The 26,619-nt window shown below is 47.1% G+C and overlaps 1 long non-coding RNA gene across 1 annotated transcript; it reads right to left on the reverse strand.

The window, feature by feature from the left end:
* Nucleotides 1–1,338: 1,338 nt before the first annotated feature.
* On the reverse strand, nt 1,339–15,357 carry LOC121079232. The gene is made up of 3 exons (XR_005824947.1): nt 15,256–15,357; nt 13,874–13,987; nt 1,339–4,200 (listed from the first exon to the last, which is right to left on the reverse strand). It is a non-coding gene; the product is annotated as an uncharacterized LOC121079232 (long non-coding RNA).
* Nucleotides 15,358–26,619: the final 11,262 nt, after the last annotated feature.

Genomic DNA, 26,619 nt, shown 5'->3' on the forward strand with positions numbered 1-26,619 from the left:
AATTGGAAGTCAGCTGGAAGGAATGCCCTTATAATGAAGGTATTTAATAGCTGGCATCAAACTCTGGTTTTACTTTTGGTGACAGAAGTGACATGTGAACACACACACAGGAAGGTTTTGCAGTGCCGAAACCTTGCCTGCCCCTTTGAGGGCCTGATTCTGCCACTGGACAGATCCTGTAGGGTTTCAGAGCAATTTGCATCCATCCCTTGTATCTCCCGTGGCTTACAGAGGGATGAAGGGACGTCACACTCTGTGCTTACATCCTCCTGCCTCCCCAGCAGTGAGCTTCACCCCCTTCCACTGCAGGAATTGCTCAGCTATAAAAAGCACCCGTGCATGGCCACGTAAACCTGGTCCTGCCTTTTCGAGCTCCCACACAGAGATGTACACACAGACACTGGCACCCACAGTATTTATGGAGAGCGAGTCGCTGCCTGGCTGCTATTCTGTGCGTCCTTCCCCCCCTTTCTAATCCATCATTTCTACGCCTGTTTTTTCACAAATCACTTGTGCACGGCTTTGGCCCTGGTGTCCAGCTGAATGCAAATGCTTGTCTGCAGCAAACTGCCTTCATCATATGGATCACTAGCGCACACCTCGAGCCCAGCCCGAGCATCATACAGGCTCCAGGATGAGGACAGCGCAGAGCAGCGAGTGACAAAAGCACAGAGAAAACTCCAAGCTGCATCCGTGTCACCAAATCAGTGCTGACACAGGGCTGAAATTGTTAATAAAACAAGTAATCAAGCTGCTAATATCTGCAAGCACCATTTTGGATAAAGATAATAGAGCAACCATCAGGGAGTATGGTTAATGTATAAAACAATTACTGTAGTCAGATGCTTAAATAAGAGCCACGATGGTAACAAATGCATTACTGTACAGAGGAGCAGTTTACAGTACACATGATATTTTATTTGTGGTGTCAGAATTAAAAAGAAGAACTCTAAGATGAGGCTCAAGGCAAAAATCACCAAATTTTCTCCACCTGCCTTTTTCCTGGGCATGAAACTTGCCAGCACATTTGCGCACACATGTGTGCACATGGATGCAGTTCTAACTTGGTTTCATTTGTTGCAGAACATAATACAATTTTTTAAAGCGTGCTCAGTTACTGCCAGCTAGTTCATGTCAGTGGTTGTCTTAAATGCGGTATTTAGGAGAGCTTCCTTTTAAATAGGTGACTTAAACAAAAGATTCCCATTGCCATTTTTGATAAGGATCTAACCTCCAATCTTTTATTTTGCAGTCAGCCATGAGACTTTGGCATGGCTCTTCTCTTCTTGCGAGACTCCTGCAGTGAACAATAAGAATATTGATTTTTTTTTTTTTTTTTAGACTAGTAATACCGCAATGATTTTTTCTCCTATTTTCTCTAGCATTTGCTGGGTTTTGACCAGCTTTAATTGCTACAAAGCTCTCCTATTTTCTGTTGTTAGTGCTAAATCCGTAACCTGCTCTCTGCCACACGGAAGCGGTTAGGACTTCTCATTGTCTCTTTAATCACAGTTCCTCTGTTGTTGTCTTCCTCTGTCAGGAGTGAAAAACGCCTTGAGAACCCCAAAGCACAGAGAAAAAGCATCAGGAACAAAAGGAAAACCCTTGGCTGGGACACACAGCTAAACACTGGCAGAGCAAGAGTGTGTTTGCTGGGAGAGTGGTGCTAAGGAGGAGATTTGCTGCTTTTTGTTTAAGGCTGAACGTAAGAGCAGAGGTATCGAAAATGGCTTAGCTGAAGTGTGGTGTGTTTGTCCAGGGAGATTTCAGAAAGTTTAAAAAATGTAAAAATTCAAACTATTGTGTTGGCTTCAATGACAACGATACATTTTTGGGTTTGATTTTATGCTATATCCTGCATGCTAGTAGAAATCAAGGCCAGCAAAACTACTCTATACCTCAAGTCAAAAAACGGGGATGGAGAGCTACTGCACAACTCCCTCTGTGCTATAGACCAAGCACTGACAATAACCATACTTCAGGTTATCTAATGCTTTGCGTTAGAACTCATTTTTATGTTTTTTACCATTTTTACTACTTCTAGCCCAAAGTTTAAGCAGAAACAACAGACTCATTTCTCAGAATAAGGTTAATGAAAAGCAGGCGGCTCTGCCCAATAAATAAATATTTCCATTGCCTGGCGCTCAGAACGCTTGCTGGATATTTTCCCCATGTGCCGGGACTTGCAAAGGGCTGTATACTGTTTCCCATCGACTTCCATGAACTTTGCATTTATCCATTCCTGCAGTGCTCCCTGGTTCCTGTGGGAAATATCTTTAATGCTGGAAATCCTGAGGTTAACTACCTACAAATGGTATTTGGTTATTAAAAGCATCGGCCAGTCTCCGGGCTGAGCAAGGACAGGTTTCTTGAGAGCAGTGTGAGCCCTTTGCCGTGGCCCAGGAGGTCAGGAGAAAAACCACCAGCAGAGCCTGGTGGCACCCTGAAGGCCCCAATCCACTCCCCCACAACAGCATGAGCTCTGCTTCGATTGCATCGGGGGTGCAAGACCTCAGTGCCCTTCGCTGCGGTGGCCGGCGTGTGGTGGCTGCTATTATTAGTTTTTTATTGTATCACTTGTCTTTTTTATGGCCAGACAGTCAACTGTCGGCATCAATTATGAGAGTTAATATTGACGGACTCTTAAAAGAGGTTTAAATATTAAAGTGAAAAGGGACTTGCTCTGGGCTTCATCTCTTTGCGGTGTTCGTCAATAAAGCCTTAACTTGTAAAACAGTTGTCACAGCGATTTCGTGTGTCTTGCGTTGACACGGTGTCTGAGCGGCAATGTCGCTGGAATTTTTCAAATGAGCAAACTGGAGTTATTAATTATGCTAATAATCACGACTCTTAAGATAGCTGCTCTGAGGAAGACAGTGGATAAAACTCGCTTGTTTTAAAAGGGATGGTGGAGGAGCCATTGTCTTTGTTGTGTTTAAAGAGCCTCTACGCAGGGAAAAAAATCTCTTCATTTCTAGGGAAAAAGCCATTCACACATATAAACCCGAAACCTCAATAAGTATATCTTCATTTTAGCCAACATGCTATTTATTGATTTTCCCTGCAATTATGCAGCGTTGTATTTATTTGCATCAGTGCTCTGCTGTGCCATATATTAAACCTCCCTTCCTCCAGTGGTGGCTCTTCAGAAAAATGCTTCTGATTTCCCCTCAGAGTATGAGGTCAAGAGGCCATAACTTATGATTTTGAACCTATAGCCAGACCTAATTTATGGATCATTTCTGGTTTCTTGTCTTTAACCATTTAGGGGAGAGAGTTTCATCAGAGAGGCAGCGCGGGTCCATTGTGCACAGCTGCTTGGAGAGAAGCGTCCGCATGGAGAGCCAGGCTTGGCAGCAGGAGATGTATGGAGTTTAGCACAGCGCCCTGCAATGCTGCATGCACTTCAGAACTGCTTGTCTATAAATTACCTGTAGTTCTGCTGAAAAACGTTTGGATTTCCTAGTATAGATCTAGATTTTCTTACTAAAGTAAGGAAAATCTCACTGAGAGGAAGAGTCAGTTCTCACGTAACAGAAATTAGTTTTCATTTGCTCAGCACTGAATGCTTCTGGTTCTCATATTTTATTTTCCAGACTAATATTGACAAAATATAGATTTGCTTCTCTCATTCTCAAACAACTTTGGCAATATTTGCTGTGGACAAAAGGTTAAGGTTTTACATTACAGCTTGTAAAACATTCAGAAAATTTCTCCTGACCTGCAACAAAGTGCAGTTGGCACTGCCCCGTGCCTGGTGCACTCCCAGCACCCTGCTGCAGCTCGTGCCGTGCCAGAGAAGTGAAGGCATTGCTGGTTTAGATTTCACTCACTGCACGATCACCTGAGCAGCACACGCTGCTTGCTCTGACTCAGAATAGCTCAGAGTGCTTATAAAAGGGCTGATCACCCATTTCAGCTAATTTTGGGTCAGATGCAGAGAAATCTCCATGGGTAAATCACTGCATGGGGACGTGCAGGGCGGTGCAGGCTGCCTGTGCCAAGGAAACTGTCCGAAGGCGGCCGAGCAGGGGATATGACATGCCGCATGCATCAGTTCATTTCTGACTTAACTGCCTCAGCAGCTCTTGGGAGCGATCCCCTTGCGCTTTACATCACCAAAACCATCTGCTAGAGCTGTGCCTAGAATCGCCTGGTCCTCTAGAGGCAGCAGGGAGAAAAAGGCAAAGTGAGATTCCTCTGTGGAAAGAAGTAAAAAAAGAAATAAAAAATTAACCCATTCAAACCCGAATGAAGCCTTTGCAGCCCTAAACCAGGTCAAGCATAGGCTGGATCAGGCCCATCCTTCAGGAGCTCACCGATGATGTTGGGTGCCCCGAGGTCAGCCAGCTGCCTGCAGGGCGCATCGAAAACGCGGCGGAACAAATAAATGGCAACGTCGACAGCTACTGATGAGGTTCGGATGTGAACCGCTGCCAGACGCTGCTGTCAGCATTACCGCTGTGCCCGGCTGTGTCAGCACCGATCTTGCCATGAGAACCTTCAGTCCCACATGTGCACCCAAGCACACGGAAACCCAGCAAGGGAAACGGCCCCGAGCATCTGGACCCTGCATCTGGGGTGCAGGGGCAGCTACACGCATGCAATGAGTGTGCGGGTGCTCAGAGCTGGCTCTGAGCCCCATGGGTTGGGCTGGAAATGAACCTGCAGCTTTTAATTCTGGATTTATGGCTGCTGGTGATCCTAAGCTAACCCTTTGCCTTTGCAGTGTCTGAATGCAACTTTGGGGATTAATAAACAGGAGAAGTCGGGACCTTAGCTGTCATTAATATAGTAGATGTGCCCGGCACTAAAACCAACAGCCGTAAACCATGGAGGAGCGGACTTCACCGAAAGGCAAACCAGCTACTTGGTGCACAGAGTTAATAGCTTCAAACAAACAGCACAGCCATCGCCACGGGCTCGGCTGTGCTGCGTCTTCCTCCCAGGATCCCAAGGAGTTAAAATAAAACAAACCTCCTCATGCATTTTATGTCACAGCTCCCCCTTTTTTGTCTGTGTGTGACCAAGCCAAGTTCTTTTTTAGCTCTACCCTTTTGAAAACTGCTGGTTACAGATAAATTAAAATGCCAGAACTGAAATTGCCCACGTTAGCCCCTAAGGGAGCCTGCACTGTCATCTTTCATTAGATGCTGATAGACCAAAAGCCCAAGGCAAAGTGAAAGCTGGTTCCTAAGAAAGGGCTGGGAGCCAGGAGCTGCATCTCTCCGCTGTAATTTTGCATCTCTGTCCTTTTAAGTTTAAGCTGAGCAATGCTTTCTTGGACATGTCTGTTTTCATACTGCAAATTTCAGTCTTAAAATCAACAGCAAATATGAACAGAGTATTCCACAGAGTCCTAAATTGTCAAGACAAGCCAATGCATTTTCTCAGAGCAATCTGATGGTTTTGTCTGGTGTCAGCCCTTACATCCTCCAGTGCAGATGATGTGTTTGGACGGTTTAATAAAGAGCTGTTTAGAAATGTGACTGTTATTCCTTCTTAAAAAAAAATGGAGTCAAACAATCCCTTGGCAACAAACACAGGATGATCCCCATAGTTCTTCCATCATTTTAAAGGAGGGACGGTTGCTCGGTGGGCTTTGTGAGGAGCCGCGCAGAGGTGAAATGCTCTGGTCTTTTAAAAAAAAAAAGTCTAAATTTAATGCCTGCACGAGAAGCTTAATAAACCATAAAGGCCAGTGGCTTTCCAGCATCCTTTCACTTTGTATTTGAATTAGAGATGTGCTTTGACTTAGAAAAATGGGGCTGGTCCTCGGTGCATGCGGCAGCAGGCTGTGCGCTGGGCTCGGGGCTGGAGCCTTGGAAAGGAGCAAAAAGCCCAGATCCGCATCCTCAGGGGCTGCTCAGAGCTGCATGTTGCTGTCATGGCCAGAGGACAAGAGCTGCCTCACGGCCCCAGGATCAGCAGATGGGTGAGGAAGAGGAGGCCCCCGGTCATCACCTCTAGGGCTCTTGAGCTTCCTTGCCCCCACAAAATTCTGCTGAGGCAGAGCAGCCAGAAAGCCATACTGGGCTGCCTGCTTATTTAACCCTAGGATAGATGGGATAGAATTGATAGAATTTATAGAATGTATAGAATTATAGTTATATAGAATTTATAGAATTGTTAGAATTCATGGCCACCGTAAGGAACAAAGCGAGTGGCTGACTAGGGTACTTTTTAAGACACGTGAAGCTAGCCTAGTTGGTTTTGTTCATCTCTTATTCTAGGAGTGAAATAATATGCTCCATTTCCATCCGCCTTCTTCTATTTATTTGTTTTGATCTATGATGGGGAAAGGAGCCATCTTAGGTATCTCTTGCTTTCTCGGAGTCAGCAAGGTTTTGGTTTTCAGACCGTAACTTCTCTGAACTCCTAATCTCTGTTTTTATCTTTCTTTTTTTTTTTCTTTTCTTTTTTTTTTTTTTTTCCTAGCTGCTCCTGAATTAACTTCTGTTCTGTGTATACACCACAAAGCAAACAACCTCACAGCAAAGTCCAGTGTGCTTTTCTCTTGGCAGCAGGTAGGCCCCCTTCACCGTATGACACCCGCAATTGATTGAGTATATGAAACCATAACACAAAGTAAAGAAGGCTGCCAAGTAGATTGTTCCAAAAGTTATTGGGCAAGGCTATGGGGAATTAATCTTCATTGCAGCACAACTCCAGAGGAGGCAATAATAATGAGCTGCACTTAGCACAAGTAAATACCTGCGACAGCTCTATGTGCTGCAGTGCTCGAGACCTCGAGATCACAAAGGAGAGGAATATGTTTTGGCTTCAATTCGGGGGAGTTTCTGCTCTATTTGAGCACTCCAGTGGTAGGTGTTCTGGTGGAGGAATTGTGGACATCCCCATGATGCAGTAACTTGGCGTTTTGGCTTTGGATTTTCTTTTAGTGCATCCCAAAGACATGCTCCAAGCATGCAATGAGGAAGGTACTGCCATGGTCTTCTCAGATCAGCACTGTCAGTGCTCTGCCTTTCCCACTTAACTCTGTCCTCTTTCTTGCTTTTAAAATAAATCTATGCTCATATGCCACAGATGAGGTTTCACCTATCCTGCCTGTTGCCAGAGGCTGCTCATTTGGGATAAAGCTCAGGCTTAATCTCAAATACATGACCTAAATAACATCAGAAGAGTGAAAATAAACAGATCAGGCTTTGGCTTTTGCTCCTTCTGACTGTGGAGGATTTTTGCAGACTGGTTCATCTGGAGGGGTGGCAAAGGGTGTGCATACACTCGGCCAGTCTTTGTAATGCCCAGTGAGGATGCAGCCACATCTCCTTGGCTGGGACTTGCAGCATCCACACTACATTGAAAGGGTATAAAAAAACACAACAAAAAACCAAACAAAAAAACAAACAAATATCACACACACACACACACACAAAAACAAAAAAAAACACAACCACAAACAAACACAAAAACGAAGAAAAAAAAAAACAATAACCGCAAACAAACTACCTTCTGACCCTTTCCAAAAAGAGCCTGGGAACAGCCACCAGGCAGCAGTGGTGCAAATCAGGGTGGTTTCTCCAGTTGGTGCTCAGAGATGGGCATGCTAAAGAAGCTGCTTTGGCCACAGAGCGATGGTTTTGGCAGCAGAAGTCACAGGGTTGCGAGAAGGGCAAATTTGGTCTAAAATCAGAAACACCATTTTGTTTCCTGACTTACAGAAGAGGATAATCACACTCCCTTTACATGGGTATCATGCCGTTTAATTAGTAAATGATTAATTTGTTAATGATTTCCCTGGCACGGAAAGCACTGCTGAACAGCTTCTTTTCCCAGCCATGTAGAGCCGAAGCAGAAGGGAGGTACATCTGCACCGTCTCAGGGCTGTGCTCGGCTCCTGCTCCATCCCTCTGCCCGAATCTGTTCACTCGGTGGAAGAAGAGGGTGAAAAGCTGTGCTGAAAGCCCGTTCCTGCAGCACCTCCACATCAAGGCACATAAAATCTTTGTGAAGCTGGGACACATCATCACCCTTTCTGAAGCTAAAAGCCATCAGGTGTTTTCTTAGAGCTGGACAAGGGCTGGGAAGTGAGTACCAGACCTCCTGGTGCCCGTGGCTGCGCCTTACTCCTAGCCACCTGCAGAAGAGATGTTTGCATTGCAAACTTTCACATAAAACATGTAATTCCACTCTATAAACACTCACATAGCCCAAACCCTGCTTATTCACAATTTCAGCAAATAAGATTACCAGTGAAAAGAGAAGGAAGCAGAAATGAATTGCAGCCTTGCTTAAGAAAAGAGAAAGAGACCCATTTAAGCCAATTTCTCCAATCAAGGAGAAAGGCTGTTTGAAAAACAGATGAAAACAAGCCTGGTTTCCTTGCAAAGGAACTTGACCAGAATGGCATTTTTCCATGAAAAGGGCTTGAGAGGGGCAGTTTGAGGGGGCCGGGGCTGCTTTCCCAGGGCAATGTGGCCACAGCCCTGCGGTTTGCACCTCGGCAGCAGGGCTCCCAGCCCCTGCTGTGGCTGCTGTCGGCTCCCTCTGTCTCCCTAGGGGTTAATTTGCTGCAGAGACAGATGAGAATCTCCAGGAAGGTTTCTCTTTTCCTGCCCCTGCTCCAAAGCTTCCCTGACTGCCGGCCTCTGGGAGCATCACAGGTTTCAGGCAGCTCTGTGGTAGCAGAAAGAGGGCTGATGTCTTTCCTCGGCCGTGGGTCCTGCCCTCTTAATTCTTGTGAGCTGATTATCTGCCTTTCCTGATCTCAATCCCTCCCTTTTCACGATGCCCTTCTTACCCAAGGCCTCTTGCCAGCCTTTCCCCCAGCCCGGCTCAGCCTCTGGGGAGAGGCTGCCCCTTTCACAGCTTTTCGCCTGACGACACGTGACTCCCAGGCAAGTGCTTTTTTTAGGGCTCTTGACTTTAAAAAGCTCCACTTTTCGAACAGGGACATGTGCTTAAAAGGGGCAACGTGCCCAGTGGTGAAGGATAATCCTGACATCAGCATTGTGGCACCAGAAATATACCTGCTGTGGGTGTGAGCAGAGCTGGACCCCTCGGATCTCGAGTGGCTTCAGATTCCTCAGGGAAGCTCAACGCACACACACAGAGCACTGCCTGTTGTGTGCAAAGTCATGCATTCAGCTCTCTGCAAAGTGGCGAGATTGGCTTAAAAATAATGAGGTTTAAAAATAGGGAAAAAAAATATTTTGGGCAACTTTTATCTGCTCCTTGGCTTTGGAGTGGTTTTCAGCTTGGCTCTGGGGACCACTTCAATCCCATTTCCAAGTTCTCCGTACCCTGGAGGGCCAGACATCTACTTGAAGAAATCAAATCAAATCTGAGATTGCCAGAAACCCCACAAAATACTGACGGTTTTTAAACCAAACAAAATCTTCTCTCCAAAAGGAAGCCCAGTCCAGCCCAACAATACAAATCACGAGCTGGCAGTGCAGCCCTCCTAGCGAGGCATCCTTGCTGATTAGCGCTGCTGCCTCATTAACATGCATACTGTAATCTCATTTGCTCCAGGATTGCTTTGATGTTAATTCCAGCGTTTTGGTGCAGTGTGGTACTGCACTTTGTGTTTCCAGGCTGACATCCCTCTCTTCTGCAGCCCAGGCCTTCCCTTCCTCCTGAGTCCTCCCTGCTGCAGCCACCACAGCCCCGGCCACCCTGACCCTCCCAGCCTGCAGCTTTGCTCTCTTGCACGCAGCCTGGTGGTCGTGCTCTGCTTTCCATATATTTTTTTCTATCATTTTCAGCCATCCTTTTATATATCTTTTCAAGCTAAATCCACCATTTCCCCCAGCCCCATTCCCTGGGTCGGATGTTCAGCCACAAAGGGGACCTGGTGTGGGGCCAAGGGGATGAAATCGTGATGCTTTCTGCCCCGAGTGCTTGCTCTGGGGCTCATGAACAAACCTGCTCAGCCCCACAGCCCAGCCAGGCTGTGCTGCCTCCTTCCTGAGATGGTGGGGATGGTTTTGAAGCAGAGGATGGATAAGGCAGCATCCTCTGAAGGATGCCCACCAAGCCCTGGCTTCTCCAAACACCCTCTCTGCTTTGGGGGCTGTTCTTATGGCTAGAGGAGAGGACAAGGACATCAGGCAGATGTCCGGAGAGACGGGGGAAGAAAGTTTAATGCATGTTGTTATTGGTATCTGAGTTATCGAGAGAGCCAGATGTGTGGCTGGGGTCGGCTGGGGCTGGGGATGCTGTGAAGAGATTCTGTTCAAAGCAAGATGGGGACTTCACCGCCCCACAAAATCAATCATTTACACACTTAAACGCATATTTCAGCTATCACAGGCATTTGCAATCACAAGGGCTCAGAGCTACCTCAAAACACAGGCAGCGCAGGAAAGCTAGCCTGCTTTATTGTCTGGGAGATCAATGACTTTAATAATTAGCATCTTACTTACACATAATTTCTATACTCAATTTGAATCTTAATTAGAGGTGGAGAGGGGGGATGTAGAAGCTGTGATGCAGCACAGCGCCGTGAGCTGCTCCCACCCGTTCGGAGCATCATGCCCTGTTTGGGGAGACACCCTGGGGCTGTTGGGGAGCTGTTGCTGCCTGTCCTGTCCCCAGAGGCTTGGCAGAGGGACAAAATGCAGGAGGACACAGCACTGGAGGGTCTCAGAGCCAAGGGACCTGCACTCATCCTGCCTCAAAGCCCAGTCCAGTCCCCTTCAGGGGCTGGCCAAAGGACCACGCACCTTGGGTGTGCACCCAAGCTCTTGCGTGCCAGCACCCAGTGCCGAAGGGAGCCGTGACAGCCCCTGGGGTCACCTCTGCACATTGCTCATTCGCTGCAAGAGGAAAGCTCGGCTCCTGAGAAGCTCCCCAGGCCCTGGAGCAGTACAGCCAGAACGACCCTGGGTTTTACAGATGCACAAACCTAGGCAGCGAGATGCCAAGCGATGTTCGAAGCTCTCCCAGCACACCCAGCAGGGCTGGGACTCAGATGGGTGTTTCATGGGGTCCCCATCCCCCTGCCTGGTGCAAGGCAGGCTGCAGGCGGGCACGGGGCAGTTTGGGCTGCAGCTGAGGGTGTCCGATGTGGTCAGCTGCTCTAAAAATCTGCTGGCTGTAGGGCCCAAGAAAGGGCCCGAGGAGCTCTCGGTGCAGGCAGGTTCAGCCCGCTCAGCCTACCTGTCTTTGCACAAGGACGTGCATCACAAAACCTGCTGCATTTGAAGCCCAGCGTTTTAATTAAACTGATTTAACATCCGAGTTTGCGAGGGGCTCAGGGCTGGCAAGCACAAAGGAGCCTCACAATCACTCTCGCTCCATTGTTGACGGGCTTTTGCTCTCTGTTTGTACAATAACCTATTGAACTTTTCCAGACTGTAATTCAATACAGAATAGATCCTTGCAGGAGGCTTTTTTTGGCAGGGAGCACTGAAGGCCTTGAATCAATTTCACTTTTCCAGCGTGGCTGTTTAATGTATTGATACCAGCTGGAAAAAAAAAAAAAAAAAAAGGAATCAATGTTACTTTTATTTGTCCTGAGCTGAAGCTTTTTGGGGCTGTTCTTTGTGACACCGATACCACGCGGCGTGTGGCCATTGTCCCACCTTCGCAAGGAAAAGCAAAGTCTGTTAATGTGAAACAAGGCTTTTTTTTTTTTTTTTGTCAGTAATACTTCCCGTTCTTGCAAAGGCTTAAAACCTTTTATACAAAAAGTCCAGCACTCGCACCGGCGCGTGGCTTAGCCAGTTATCCTAATGAAACCGGGAAAATGCTGCGTAGTGCCCGGGACCCTCGAATGCAGCTGCATTGCTGTGTGAGCACGGGACGAGGTGGTGCTCAGGACCAGGCTCAGGCTCATGTCAGGATGTGCCTGGAGCAGGGCTCTTTGGTGACGATAGCCAAGTGTCCTGTGCAAACTGCCAGCTTTTCTGAGCTGGGACATGCATGCTCTCCGCCCCATTTGCACCGGGGACAAGCCTGGCACATGGATAGGAGACAGTGGCTGGCCACAGTGCCCTCTGCACTTGCTCTTAAAACCATTCCCACCCCTGTCATGCAGACATAATCCTTGGGGACCCCTCTGCTACAGAGGCAAAGCAGACCTAGATCCCTGTGACACTGGAAAAAACTGGGCGAGGTGGCAGAGAGGTAGTCCTGTGCTGCGCAGAAAGCTGTGCAGGAGCTTAAAGGAGGAGGCAGGGCGGTGGGATGGGGAGAAGGTAGTGGGCTGGGGACAGCACGATGGGCGGGGGAGATGGGGATGGGGCAGGGAAAAGCCTCATCGTGGCCACAGGGTGGGCTCGGTGGTGCCCTTCCATGCGTGCAGGAGCAGCACGGAGCTGAGGGGCGGCAGTTTGGGTAACACGGCAGGGAGCACACTCTCCGGGGCAGGGGCTGAGCATGGCACACCAGAAGCACTCCCAAAAGACGAGGCGGTTAATTGTTACTTAAGCAATCAAGCTGTTTCCAGACTGCCTGGGGTGAGGCAGTGGCGGTGGAAGGTATCGCAGTGCCAGAGCGAGGAGTGGCATCGGCAGGGCCCCTCTTTGCTGGGAAACTTCTGCTGTGAGAGCCATGGGAAGCTGCGGGCTGCACCAGGGCTGCTGGCCTGGGGTGCCGTCGCAAAGCCCAGCCCAGCACAGGGCTGGCAGAGAGACCAGCAAAAGCAAGAAAGTACAGGGAAAAATCCCTATGGGGTTAAGCCAAATGTCCAGCAAAAAAAAATAATAAAAAAATAAAAATAAAAATCTCAGCCCACTCAGAGGTTTGGCCTCCAGCTTGGTGACAAATGTGTATGTGCACAAACACAATATGATGCACATGGACACACACATGTAGGTACAGGGGATTTACTCAGTGATAATGATCAGTTTTCCAAGGAAAAGGAATAGCTGGGTTTCACAAACCTTTGAGTGATTTAAAAGCATGACTTCCACTGAATGACACTCTCAGAGTGTTTTCCTGTTAGGGTTTGGCCCAGATAAAGAGCAGAATGATACTGCACCAGCTAATTATGGGGAATAGGACGACTGTTTCCAATGGAGTTGCAGTTGCTAAAGATCTGCCCCAAAGATTACTCTAGGGTTTAGACGGCAGCTTTCTTCCCTGCCATTTAATGTGGGGAGAGAGGAGAAAAATGGGTGCCTAAAATGTACAGATTGCATATGCACTACAGCTTGGATGGGCCTGATGAGGACACGGAGAGCCCAATGTTGCTGTGGCGAGTCCTGCCACAGGGAACTTGGAAACGAAGTCCCTGCTCATAATCAGGTGCTGCAGCGCAAATCTCCTCTTCACTTGGAGCAATTTCTGAAAGACAAAGAAAAATCCACTCGGGGAGGTGTGTGGGGACCATCCAACGTGCCAGCAAACCAGATCCCCGTGCCTCAGAACTTAGCCAGAAGGGGACACCAACGGCAGCAGGGTGCCAGCGAGGTGACGCGGTGGCCACGATGATGGTGAAGGTGGCCAGGACGGGCTGAGAGGGCACTCGGGTTTCCATCCATGTGGCCATAACCCTGCAGCGGGGTGGCTGCTGGCTGTGCCCACAGGACCCTGCAGGGCCCCATCCTCGGGCAGGATGGGGACCGCTGGGGACGAGCATCCCCGCGCATCCTTGCAGCCCCCCCGGCGCACCCCGCCGCGCACGCACGGTTCGTGCCTGACCCCCGGCGTCCCGGCACTCCCCTTCCCCTCCACTTATAAATCAGAGCAGAATTAATTCAGGCGCCGCGTTTTATTTGATAAACGTCAAAATATGTAAATACCGGGCTCTCTTCCTCCAGTCGCTAAAACAAATGGAAAACACATTTATTAGCATAGAGATGAGTTTAATCAAATCAGCGGCGAGTACAAATTAGCCACAGGAAACGTAATGAGCTGGGAATTAATTAGCAGCATAATGGTAATAACTTTGCCTGCTGATTACCTTGCGGCCATGGCTCTCCCCCAGGGCTTTCCATGGGTTCTCCAACAGCTGATCTTTTCTGTTGCAGGAGCCCCTGAACTGGAACAGCATGGCCGACAGCTCCGGTGCAACAGACTGGAGGAGGGGAGGGAGACAGAGGGAGGGAGGAAAAAAAAAATGCCATGTGAGACTTACACCGCCTTTACCTTTCCAAGCCACAAGCCTGCTTCTTTTCCCAGTGCTCTCTCAGTTTGTCCTGCTGGCCTGAGAGCTGCTCTGTCTCTACCCGGCTGTGGAATGGGGATGCTGCCTTGCTGCAGCTTCTCGTGGGCAGGCTGCGCCCCTGTGGGGTATCTGGGTCACCTTTGCCGATTGAATATTGCCTCTCCAATGAGGCGCAGGGCACAGATCAGAGCCCTGACTGCATCCACCCCTTCCTCCAGGGTTATTTCAGCACTTCCAGCATCATGCTGTACAGGGATGATGCTGGAATGGACTTACTTGAAATAAATATTCGTGTGGTTTTGGATAGGGGCTTAGGAAGGGCAGGAGTGGGGTGACCCCGGAGACTCAGCTGGCTTTTTTGAGGAGCTGATGTTCCATGAGAAAGGGACAATTGGTGCTCCAGGGGCTTTGTAAAGTGCTGGGCTTGTAAATTAACTGTTTGACACCAGCAGTGATGGAGAACAGTGGGGGGCAGGGGCTGCATGCGGGAAGGGGGCAGCTTCGCTTCTTGATTTATTTGTATTCCTGCTGCAGTGCCTCGGCTCCTAACACCTGAGCAGTCCAAAATAACTCGCACAGAGCCTTCCAGTGCAGGAGCTAAAAGCTCTTCATAAGCCTTAATGAATCAAGCTGTGCAACAGCCCTGCGAGGAATTATTATTCCCGATGGTGCAGGAAGGTTAAGGGAGAAACGCTCGCATCTGGGGGCCTCCATTTGGATGCTCCTGTCCATCCTCGCGCACCTTCACACAGAGCCTCCTGCTCAAGTGACTGAGATGAAACCTGAGCAGCTGAAAATACAAAGCTAAGTTAAAAAAATAAGCCAGGGCATGCGCTGAGGTGCTTTAGCAGGGGGATTAACCGAGCATCTCAGTTTAAACTGTGGTTCAAAGAGATTTCCCCAAATTTTATGGAGAAAGTAGAAGCATCGCTCCAGGTGGCTCATGCCTGTGGATCCTTTTTGTCCTCTCTGCTCCGGATGCTTGGCTCCAGCCTGCACAAAAACCTCGTGAAATGGAGGGAGGAAGACAGTCAGGTGAGGGCCCGGCGCTGACAAGGACATGGCAATTTTTTTTTCCTGGGGAGATGGTGTCAGCTTGGACTCGTGCTTCCTCCAGTCACCGGGCTGTCAGGGGTACCTCATAAATCAGGCCGGTGAATCCTCGATGTGATGCTCACCACATCGCTCCAGCTGCTCCAAGCTGTGCCTCAGCCATGCCAGCTCCTTGGGCCATCTAGGTTTGGGCAGACATTTGATTCAAGCTGTCAGGAGCTGGCGGACTGAAACTGATGCAAACAAGGAAGAAGTCAACACTTTAAAAACATATCCAGGCTGGATGGGAAGGGGCAGAGGTTCTTCATTTACTGGAGGCAAAAGAAAGAGAGGATTTTCACATTTTACAGAGTGTCTCTGTGCTAATGGGAAGGTATTTGGTTTAACTCCAGGAGGCTTTGGAGAAGCAAGGGTTCTCTCAGTCCTGAGATGGGCTTAGACCAAAATGAAGGCTCTATCTTTTCCTGAGACACAAAGGAAATTCACATTCAGCTCTGATCTTTGAAGCTGAGACTCAGTTCTCCTGCTTGGAGACCTTACTAAAATCTGTATCTGACCTTCAGACACAAAAATAAAAGGTAGCATATGAATTCCTGCTTCGGCTCTCACGGTAAGATATTCCAAGGCCCTCGTTGTTGCCCTGAATTTGTTTTTGCAGGCATTTCCGGGTCATTTACCATTGCCTTTAATTCAAGCAATATCGGGTCATTGATTCTACCAACATTTCCCTACCAGTTTGAATAAACCCACCAACGTCGGCAGTACTGACAGCAAAGCATTGCCTCCCTGAGCTGCTTGGAAGAAGAACCTGACGACTGGACACTTGTCCCTGGAAAACCTGGCCAGTGCCTCCGAAACCTGGAGACAGAGGAGGGGAAATGAGCTCTGCTGCGTGCTAGATCTCACACAGGGACTAAAATGCTTATGCAAAAGTACCAAAAACACAGCAATAAATGGCTTACGGGACGTTTTGGTGATGTGTAGACTTTTGTGGGAGCATTTGCTCCTTCTGGAGAAGCAGAGGAAGAACTGGGACAGGAACTATGCAGAGCTCACTGCAGACGGCAGTAGGAAAGGGATGCTTGCAAGGATATTTTCAGCATTTTTGCAAAAGCCCTCACTTGAGGTGTTGCTCAGAGGCCCTATGCTGGGCCCAAGCCCTCCTGCTGCCTGTCTGCTCGGTACCTTGTGCCCAGGAGGGTGCCCAGGGCTGATGCGCTGTGGGCTGTGGGGCATCCATCCCCTCTCAAAGGCCATTGCCAGGATGGTCCTCCGTGGAGATCTCACCTGCAGAGTCAGGGCTACAAGGGCCTGACCTCTGATGAAAGTTGAGTGGCTTCAGTTAAAGAAGCTCAGCTCTTTGCTCCCTTTAATGCCTCTGATTTCTTTTATTTTTGTATTTTTTTTCAAAGGGAGCTTGTGCCACTCGCAACAATGGATTAAACCATGAGTTGTAGTTAAAGAATCCTGTACTTTATTATCATGGATAAATAATAGCTCACCCAGAAGAAAACAGGAGAACACAAGGTCACCCAGCATGCCCAGGGCTGAGCCTGAATAGGAGGTCTAAGCTCCCGTCTGGTGCTCCAGCCTCCCCTGCCGCCCATGCGTCGCTCTGAAGGCAAAGGGGTTTTATTCTTCAAAGTGCCGTTTCACTTTGCTACCTGCAGACAAATAGATTGCTCTAAGACGCATGCCATGAACTGATTTTTGATTCATGAGAGCTTGAACCAACGCTGATCATAAGAGAATCGACAGCGATCATGAAATATGAAAGGTTTTTAAGAAGCTGTCTACGTCGCACTGAGGTCTGCAGCACGCTTCCTGCTTCAGAGCCAGAGGGGCCAAATCCAGCCCTAGCTTGTTAATGAAAATGCAGAAGCAAAATCAGTGAGAGCAGAATTTGCCCCAGTATATTCAGAGCTACCTTGTTCTGCAGAAGCTCTTCGGAAACCTACCACTTTAAGCATAAACACAAGACAACGCTGTTTTCATGCAATTTTCTTGCCAATGCTTTTTCTTAAAAATCTGTACGGCTGTCATGTAAAATATGCCTTGGTTTGTTCTAATTTAGATTACGCATATTTGTCCTCAGTGAATGATTGATTAAGTGCTCTGATCTTGACTGCTATGTTAGCAGCAGGGTATCTGCGCAAGAGGATTGGAAATCTCATTGGATAAATTGCGGAGATGAAATCTTAGCTGTTAGAGATGTGGTTTTCTTTTTCACAGCCAAGGCAAATGCTGTCTTCTTTGCAATAACAAACATGCTTTGTAATGCGTTCCAGGACAGTGCTGATCCTGACTTTGTTTCTTCATGGAGGGGTTTAAAGCTGTCATAATACCGTGGCACCAAACTCTTAATGTCAAGGATATCGCTGTTACGTGGGGATATCTGAGTTCACTGGATCAGTTGTGATTTACACTGATGTAACTGAAAACAAAATTTGTCTCACTGACATCTGCGGAGCTGCTCTGATAAAACCAGTGCATAAGCAAAACCAGGGAAAAAAAAAAAAAAAGATATCTCTGTGCAACTGAGCTCATTCCAAGTATCAGGCATGGTTTAGCAGGGCTGCCCGAGATGGAAAACCTCCTTCTGGGGTTAGTTACCCTGTCAATCTCGCTTTAACATCACTGAACCTGAACCGTGTGCGAATGCATTGCTACCTGCAGGAACTGGGAGACATTGCCTTGCTTATTTGTATAATCTCATGTCCCACACTTCTTAGGGGAAATTATGTCAAGCTGTGTTTTGTCATCTTTTCATCTGTTTGCATTCATGATCTAGAACCGATGCGAATAAAGGCACCTGAAGAAGATAAAATAAAAATGTATTTTGTTTTTCGTTAGCATGTCTTAATTTCTAAAGTTAGTCTATTATTTGTGTTGTCTCTGGAGAACTGTATTGCTGGGAAGATGTGGTAACAAACCAGGCATTTTTCTAAAGAAAGGACGTTTTATTTTCCTTTTCTCTTTCTGAAGCTTTTCTCTGACCTTCCTGGAGTTGTAAGGAAAGCTTTCAAGACCATCAGAATAAATGGGTTGTTTACTGTGATGCTTGCAGCCTTGGAAAAAAAAGATAAAAGAATAAAGACAAGAGAATCCCTATACCTGCTGTCTTCCAAAAGGGGATGGATGAAGTGTGAGCTGAAGAGAAAATATTCCAAAATTTTAGCATGATGCTGTCACAGCGAAGCAGAGGGAACCAGAACAAAGCTAAACAAAGAGGCAGTGACCCCAGGGGTATCGGCGGGACGCAGCACCCTCCTGCTTGGGGCGTTCAGAGCTTTGCAGAGGAAAAAGTAAGGGTAGATTGCAGACATACTAGAAAGAGAAATATATTGGAGAAAATATATTTTCTGGCTTAATTTTGCACCATCAGGACGTCCTGTTTGCTGTGGACACGATCGGCACTGCTCTGCTCACATGCAGCCACTGGAGGCAGGGTCTCGGGTGGCTCCCGGCAGATCGCTGCTCTCGTGCCCCAACCCGGAGCTGCTCCCAGGGAAAGCCATGGCCCACAGCCACGGACGGGAGTGCTAAGCTGTGTTAATGATGCTGTGTTATCATCAGGCTCTAATGCTGCCTTGAAAAGATGTCACTGCTGTGTATGTTCCTGCAGATCAGTTGGTAATTATACTTGGATCCCAAGTAATTACCTTGAGACTCGCACTCTGGCTTAGGAGGCAGAAATAACCACGCACTCTCCCAGTCCCACACGTAGTGCTTGTGATGCAATTTAATAGCCAGCTACTAGCACAAAAGTAAAGAGGCATTTGTCTTATATTTATGCCCTTTTAAATTAAACATCGGTGTTTTTTCCTATGAAAGGAGCAGGAGCCTGCATGCCAGTGGTCTTTTTCCCACTCAAGCGCCTTTCCCCCTTTTCGTTACAAAACGCAATACTCTGAAGCAAAATAAATATTTATAAGCTCCTCCTGGAGTGTGATTGTTTTGACAAACTAACTCGAGCAGGTCTTGCTTTGGCTTTCCTCCGCGCCCTAGTTAGATGCGAGGCAGGGATCGAGCAGTGCTGAAGGGAGCTGCAGCGCTGGGCTGCTTCTCGCTGCCCCTCTGGGTGGGACGAGCGGGGCTGTGCGGGATGCCAAGGAGATACAGGCTGAGATTTTCCAGGTCACATCTGCCAGCGCCTCTCCTCTTTAACCTCCCAACGTGAAACACCTGGACAGCTGTAGCACCGCATTAAGCGCCTTCCTTGATGAAGAGCTCGAAGGCAAGACAGACTGACGGCCAGCGCCCAAGTGTTACAGGGCACCCTCGCTGCCTGCAGTTTTGTTTCCCTACCACCCCTCATCGGGCATACAGTTTTTTTTCAGATAGAGGGTAATACTTCGTGTGCGTTTCCAAATAAGCCAGTGCTTTTGCAAATAGTCGTCTTCCTTCAGGGTGAGCAGCTTATTTTGGTTAGGGAAAGAAAGAGTCTGATGTGCTCCCTTTCTTTTGGCAATGTCTGGGTAATCATTGCTCATAATAATGCCATCCCAGATGTTGAAACATCTCCTGTATTAATTTTACCCAGAAGATAATTTCCCTTAGAAATCATGTGCAAATCCCCTGCTCTAATTTAAGAATTAATTCACTGCACTAAATCTTAGCACTTCATCCTAGAAATGTTTTTCAGTGTCTGTTAACCCTTTGCAACAACAACAAAAAAGCCAAATGGGAGATTTACAGAATTACTAACCCTGTACCAGCTCTGTGTGAGCCAAATACAAAATATCTTGAACTAAGGGTCCTCTTTGACACCTGGAGCCTACCTGCTTGAATGATTTCCCACCTACGTGAGATCAGATGCAATCCAGCACCCCTTCTGTGAAGAGGTGCAACTCAAAAGTCACAAATACCCCTGTTTGCACCAGGGCACCACTTTTTGCCTTTGTTGTCTTATTTCTAGCGGCATTCAGAGAACAAACGACTCTCAGGTAGCAGTACATTTAAGTTAATCTCAGGTAGCAGTATATTTAAGTTAAGAAGAAGTCATGCATAGAATTGGTCTCTGGATTCTTCTAGCTGCACAGCTTGCAAACGTACGTGCCCGTATTAGCAAGATCAGGCAGCCAGCTATGAAGTGTGCACACAGAGCAGCTGAGGATCACAGAATTCCTCGAGACCAAATTTTTATATGTATCTACAAATGTTTTGTGATTCCTACCATAAAAACATGAATTTATTGTCACGGTGATAGTATCTAGCTAGTCGCTTCATGCAGTAAATTGTCACATTTTGGATTTCACTGATTTTACTGTCGGCAATCTTTGTGCTTGTGCCCTGTTTGGGGAGCACCCTGTGCACTTTGCAGAGCAGAGGGCAGCCCAAGGACCTTCTCCAAAGAGGATTTCTTCTGAATGAGCTTTGATAATTATCATAAGGTGATAATGTGTGATTAGTGCCAGGGCATGCCAACATATCCACCACCACCTCATAAACTCCCCGATGCAGGACTGAGACTGCAAAGAAGCACAGCCTCGGAGGTGAAGAATGATGCAATCCCCAAAAGGAAGCAAAGGACAAAAGACCGTGCTGCTACAGTGTGGTGAATCCCATTTTCCTTTCTCAGTGATCCCCTGTTAATAGTCAGTAGTGGATGTGAGCCTGGCTTTGAAATGATCCTGGAGTACAAGATTTAACTCCTGGTTTTAAAATGTGTAGAATTCAGCTCTATGGAAATGCTCAGAGAGGTAAGGTGGTACATTGCTCTAGAAAGTGCTCCAGGTGTCTCCACATCCCCTGTGCAGATCAGGCCTCCTCTCCTGCCCGGCACCAAGAAGACGTGCTGGGATGACAGAAACTATGCGTCTTTTGGCTTTATTCACAAATAATATCCTGCTTCACGACCCTCCCGCTGGGCACTGCTACTTAGTTTGCAAAGTCCTGCTTCTTAGACTTCATGTTTATTCGTCCATTTCAATAAAACAGGCTAGAAATATATTGCTGTTTCCTTCTGGTCCTCAAGTAAAGGAGACTGCATTTCTGCTGCCCTGAAATGTAGCCCTCTGAGCACTGCAGGATGGATCTGCTGGCTCAGCAGCTCCCAGCCTGGGCATCAGTTATTATTACCTCCTGATCAATTCACCTGGGGGATCTGTTCCTTGAATGCAAAACTCTCGGGTCAGGACAACTGGAAAACGCATTACGTGGAGCATGACATGCAGTGAGCCCCAGAAACGAGTGCATGCTGAGATATGTCCACAGGCAGGGGGATAAAGTCGCTCCTTTATCTCCAAGCTGCTGCTGGAATTTCCTTCTAAAAACCCGTGTTTGTGATAAAGGAGCAGCAGTGGCTACTTGCAGTGTAATATTGGAGTTGCTCTAGGATTTAACTGGCTAAAATGACTGCCCTGTTCTGATTTCCATTAGTGGGGTTTTTAGCTCTCCATCTGTGGTGCTCTTGGACCTGACCATTCCCTGCAGTCAAAGATCAACCTCAGCAAGGAAACTAGTTCTCACGAACCACTTTAGTTCCCTTTCCCACTCCTCCAACTCCCCATTTCGGATCCCCCCCAACAAGACACCCACAACTGAACCAGGTCCCCTTGGCCGTCCTCCCCACCACGGGGAACCCACGGGGAGCAGAGTCCAGTACAACTCCTCCATCACTGCTGTCAGGGGGTACGGGAGCTTCTCTCCCTGCTTTAATTTTTCCTCATGTTGTTATCTCCAGGCAGCCCTCCTTAGCCTTGACATTAACGCACCCAGCCTATATCTGCATCACTGGACATTTTATATTTATCCGCCAAACCTTTCCCTCTCACCCCACTATAGCTATGTTAATGATGCTCCTATTTTCAGCTGCGGAGGCGGTTGTCATTTAGATTTTGTTAAGGAAATGACAAAAAGACCCAGTAACAAATCTGAACTATGTAGAAAACCTTTCTCAAAAAAAAAAAAATCAACACCAAAACTAAAAAAAAACCCAGAACTTAAAATATTGTCCCAATGGGAAAGCTAGCTTTCTAGCAAACCTCCAGCCCGAATTTTCTGCAGCTTCTCAGGATCTTGAGCTCCTAAAAAGGAACTGTTTGTGGTGTCTGAGGCCCTGCTCCTGCCACGAAACATGTGCTGGCTGGTTCTGCGGAGGTTTTCTCCTGTCTTCAGAGAGGAGACATGTTTTAGTGTTATTTGGTGAATTGTCATAAGACAAGCAAAGAGACAGCTATTCTCACCCAGCCCACTGATCCTTCCAGAAGACTTTATACATATCATTTGTTTTGTTGTGCTGTTCTCTTGAGCTCCAGGATACTACATTCTCATTCAGGCTGGTTCATACTCAGACCCTAAAGCATCTTGTGGAGAGGAGGAACTCTGTTTCCAGCCATGTTTTGCAGGTCAGATCAACATGATAATGTCTTGCTTTCAGCAATAGATTCTCAAATGCATAGCACGTGGGAGGCTGGTGGGAGCGTGGATTGATATAGCCAAGGTACAAATGGGCAGGAGGTCAGCATTAGTGGCCCGGGGGATGTATGCATATCTGCAGGAGGTGGAGTCGAAGTCCTGTATGGCTTGTTGGCAAGAGGAAGGAATAAGATATAGCAGAAAAATGATGCCCGCTGTCAAACCACAACAGAGCAGGGGTTTCATAACTGCCTGTATATATGCCTGGGCTCTAACACACATCAGAAAGTCAGCTGGCAGGCAAAGGGAGGAAGGAAACTCAAGGGAAGAAGATGTCACAGTGTTGACTTCTGGGATTCAGGGACGGCGCCTGAAGACTGAGAGTCAGTGGGGTCTTTCTAACTGCCTCGCTGCAGCCACGTGTGCCAGTAGGACCAGCCACCACTTGCTCCCACCAGCCCTCTCCCAGCTCAGTGTTTCATCTGAGGACAGTGAGCACTTGCATAGTGGAGCATTTTCCTTTCTCTCCCTTCAATTCCTCTCCCCCTGGGGAAAAAGTTGGGATTAAAGCCTGTTCTTGTTTGATAACTTCCCTTAACTATCAGCTAAATAATGCATGAACACTGATCCACCGTGCTGACTGATGACTCCCTCTGCTGACCCTGTTTTATTTTTATTGCTTGGCTCGGGCCAGTTCCTTCAAGTCCTGAATCATCAGAACAGAGACCTTGAGGTATTCCAGCCAAATCAATCCCAGGCCCATTGACATATTGCTTTACCTAACCAACCATACAACTTCGTTTTTTCCCTGATAATTTCTCAATTAATTGCTTTTCAGATCTCATTCGTTACAAGGTCAGGCTGTGACTGGGCTTGTACATTCCCATCTCTGATAAACTCTCCTGGTCCCCTAATCAGCTACGACTGGGATTTTAGTTCCATTAACTTATTCATCATCTAGACATTTTCATCTTGGGGAGCTTGACTTTTGATTGTATCAGTAGTATCTTCAATTATTTAAGAGGACTTAAAATTCCCTTCTTACCTGAAAGGAAAATGCACTGAAAATTGATTGTATCAGACGAGAGTGTTTGGGATGTTTTAATGTGCAAGCCTGTGTTAAACAGTTCGAGCATGGTCACAGCACAAGAATCTGCTGCTGCCGAGCATGTGAGTGCATGGGGCCAACTATATTAAGATGTCAGCTATAGGGGGATGACAGTATGCTTATGACTAGTGGCTGACTAATGCTAAATCACGCCTGAGATTCTGTTCCGTCATGTCAACCATTGATTCGGTTTCTGTGGGAAGTTATGCAAATGCCAGAGCCCCTAAGATGAGATCTGAAAGAGAAATTGCTAGCAAAAAGCTGCTTGCCCTCTTCTGGCTAAACACTTTTTTAGATAATCTTGAAGCTAGCAGCTCCAGGAGGGGGGTGTATTTTGAACATGCCCCCAAAAAGAAGGTCTCACAGCACCCTTCTTCTGCTTTGGTGCCAGCTGCTAGGAACCAAATCCTTCTCTTCTGCTGCAACTGTCTGTCTGAGTTTGTGCTTCATCCTTGCAGAATCTGGTCCAGTCCAAGGCAACAGCCCACTGGTGTTACTTGCTACAAAATTAATCTTTTAACAGAAGCAGTAGTCTGTGTTGCACCACGAAATGCTCTGCATCCCCGCTCTTCTAAACGTCCTTCTTCCCACACGTTGCATCCAGGAAAAACTCCTAAGAGTTGGAAAGCTTCTCCCAGCAGGACAACTGGTAGCAAAATCTAACAAACTGGCATCAGCTGGGAAAATGATACATTTCTGAATGGGTTGATGGGACTATGAAGTCTGGAGGTTCCTTTTTATATTTGGTCTGTTGTGGAAGCCAGTGAAATGTTAGATGACTGAAAACCACCTTGCTATGGTGGTGTCATGAGAGACTTTCAGATTATCTGAGAGCTTCAGGCTCTGAGGAATACCCACAGAGAGGGGCCAAACTGTATCAGAACTCTTCAGGAATAACTGGATCAGGACTCTTCAGGAAGAATACCTGGTTGAATACTGTAAAGACAAGAGCTGCTGCATATTTAACAGGAGCCTCTCCTTCCAGAAAATGTGTACTCAGGGCTCTGAAGGTGCCACCTGATGGCAGTCCCTCATGAAACAAGGCTGTGCCTTCCCATGCCATGCACAAATCTGTGCTACATGGCAGCTGCCCAGATTCTCAGGCAATGCTATGGGTATTTCTGAAGTCAGTGGGGTCACTCTTATCCTTAGCAAGACTGATAAAAGACCTATCTGCTCTTTGCACTGGGGCAGGGTGGAGAACCAGGACCCTCTGGGGACATTTCCACACTGCCAGCACCCACATGTCCTCGTGCACCATGTGGAACTGAGCTCAGGGCAGCTCCCATCCAGCTGTGGGCCTGGGCAGGGGTCCTCCGAGGCCTAAATTTCCTTTCTGCAAAACGCAGGGGATAGCTCTTGATGCTCATGATTTGCTTGTGCACCACAGAATGATGGGTTTTCTCACAGAGCCCTGTGATCACACATTAGAGTGCAAAAATTCAGCACTCACTTAAAAAGAAATGCCCGCATTACCACCGAGAAGAGCTTAAAAAAGATTAAAAGCTCAGAAAATTGAAAAAAAAAAAAAAAGAAACACAACAAAAAAACCACCCCACCATCAATAGATAGTGCATTATCATGAAAGAAAGTGCAATAATGATGACTATATAAACTTGAGTGTGGCTTTGTTTGCTCTTTCCCCACGCTGTGATAGCTCACCCACCCCACTGGACATCTCTGGGTGTCCGTGCCCTCTCCAGCTCTGCTGCTTCCCATAAATCCTGCACCAGAAGGCACCAGCACTTGGAGGACTTGAAGAAACGTACAGTTCTCTCTCTCCGCCTGTTGCTAGGATTCGCAGCTCTACCCCACCACTTTCTGGGGCTTCGGCTCCTATTTTGGCTGTAGGAAAAAAGCAAGAGAGCTGGGTGCTTGCAGGCTCTGCATCAGGCTGAGCAGCTCCAACGCCAACCTCTACAGCATTGCTACAGTCAGACATAAAATCTTAATGCATGATGGTGCCTCGAATCTTACATTCTTCTGAAAAAGGTGAGTCCCCAGTAGTAAATGAAATATTAAATACTATTAAATATGAAACAGCTAAACCTGGATTCCATTAAAATGAATCTTTCATAGTTTTTCTGTTTTTTCCTCTTCTCTCTCTCTCTCTTTTTTTCTTTTTTTTCTTTTTTTTCCCAGGTTGTGCAGCGATCTCGTGAGCTTTTATGTGTCCTTTTAAAGACAGAAAAATCACAGATAATTTAAGCCTATACTGTTCAGATTTATTTTAGCTGGAAAACAAATCAAGGCTGCGAAACCCTCTCATGGTCACATCTATCTCACTGAACTATTTAACGGTCTATATCAAAGGCTCACCTAAAGACACTGTTGTAATGCCGGCTGACATGTGCCACCTATTTAGAAACCTTGTATTCAGTTACACATTCTACTTTCATTTAGAGAGGCTTTAATCTTCTACCATATGATAAAACCCCCTCTTTTCATATTATGTAGGATACATTTAGAGCTGTGTTTGTTGCTCCTGCTGGTTTTCTGGGAGTTAAACTGTGACTTAAAGGAGTGCTGATGTGTTAGCTGGGCATCCCAAAGAACATCTACAAGAAAAAACTTGAAATTTTATAGAGCTGCTGTGAGTTTGGGATGGACTGACCATGAGAACCTGGCTGAGGTTATAACTGCACAGACAGCACAGCGCAGTCAACAAATAAACCCTTACTCAGCGTTGTTGCAGTATTCTGTGACAAAAGAATTTGCACCTGGACATTTGTAAATAAATGGGTGTCTGCCCAGGTTGGCTGCTGAAGTGGACAGAAAGGTGTGTAATTTTAATTTTCATAAAGTCCTTGCATTCAGTTCTTTAGCTCTCTCTTTGTTCATGTACTGCTGTATTTGAGTGGGGTTGATAGAAATTTCTAAGAGCATGGGAGGAAGAGCACCCTGGTTCTGTGCTAAGGATTCACCTCTCTCTGGACAGCAGGGGATATTACAAACAGTTGGGTCTGGTGGGATCCTCACTTCTAGCACCTGTTTTAATTCCTGACTCTTCAAGCCACCACAT

This window comes from Cygnus olor, chromosome 16 (genome assembly GCF_009769625.2).
Source record: "Cygnus olor isolate bCygOlo1 chromosome 16, bCygOlo1.pri.v2, whole genome shotgun sequence".
Lineage (NCBI taxonomy): Eukaryota > Metazoa > Chordata > Aves > Anseriformes > Anatidae > Cygnus > Cygnus olor.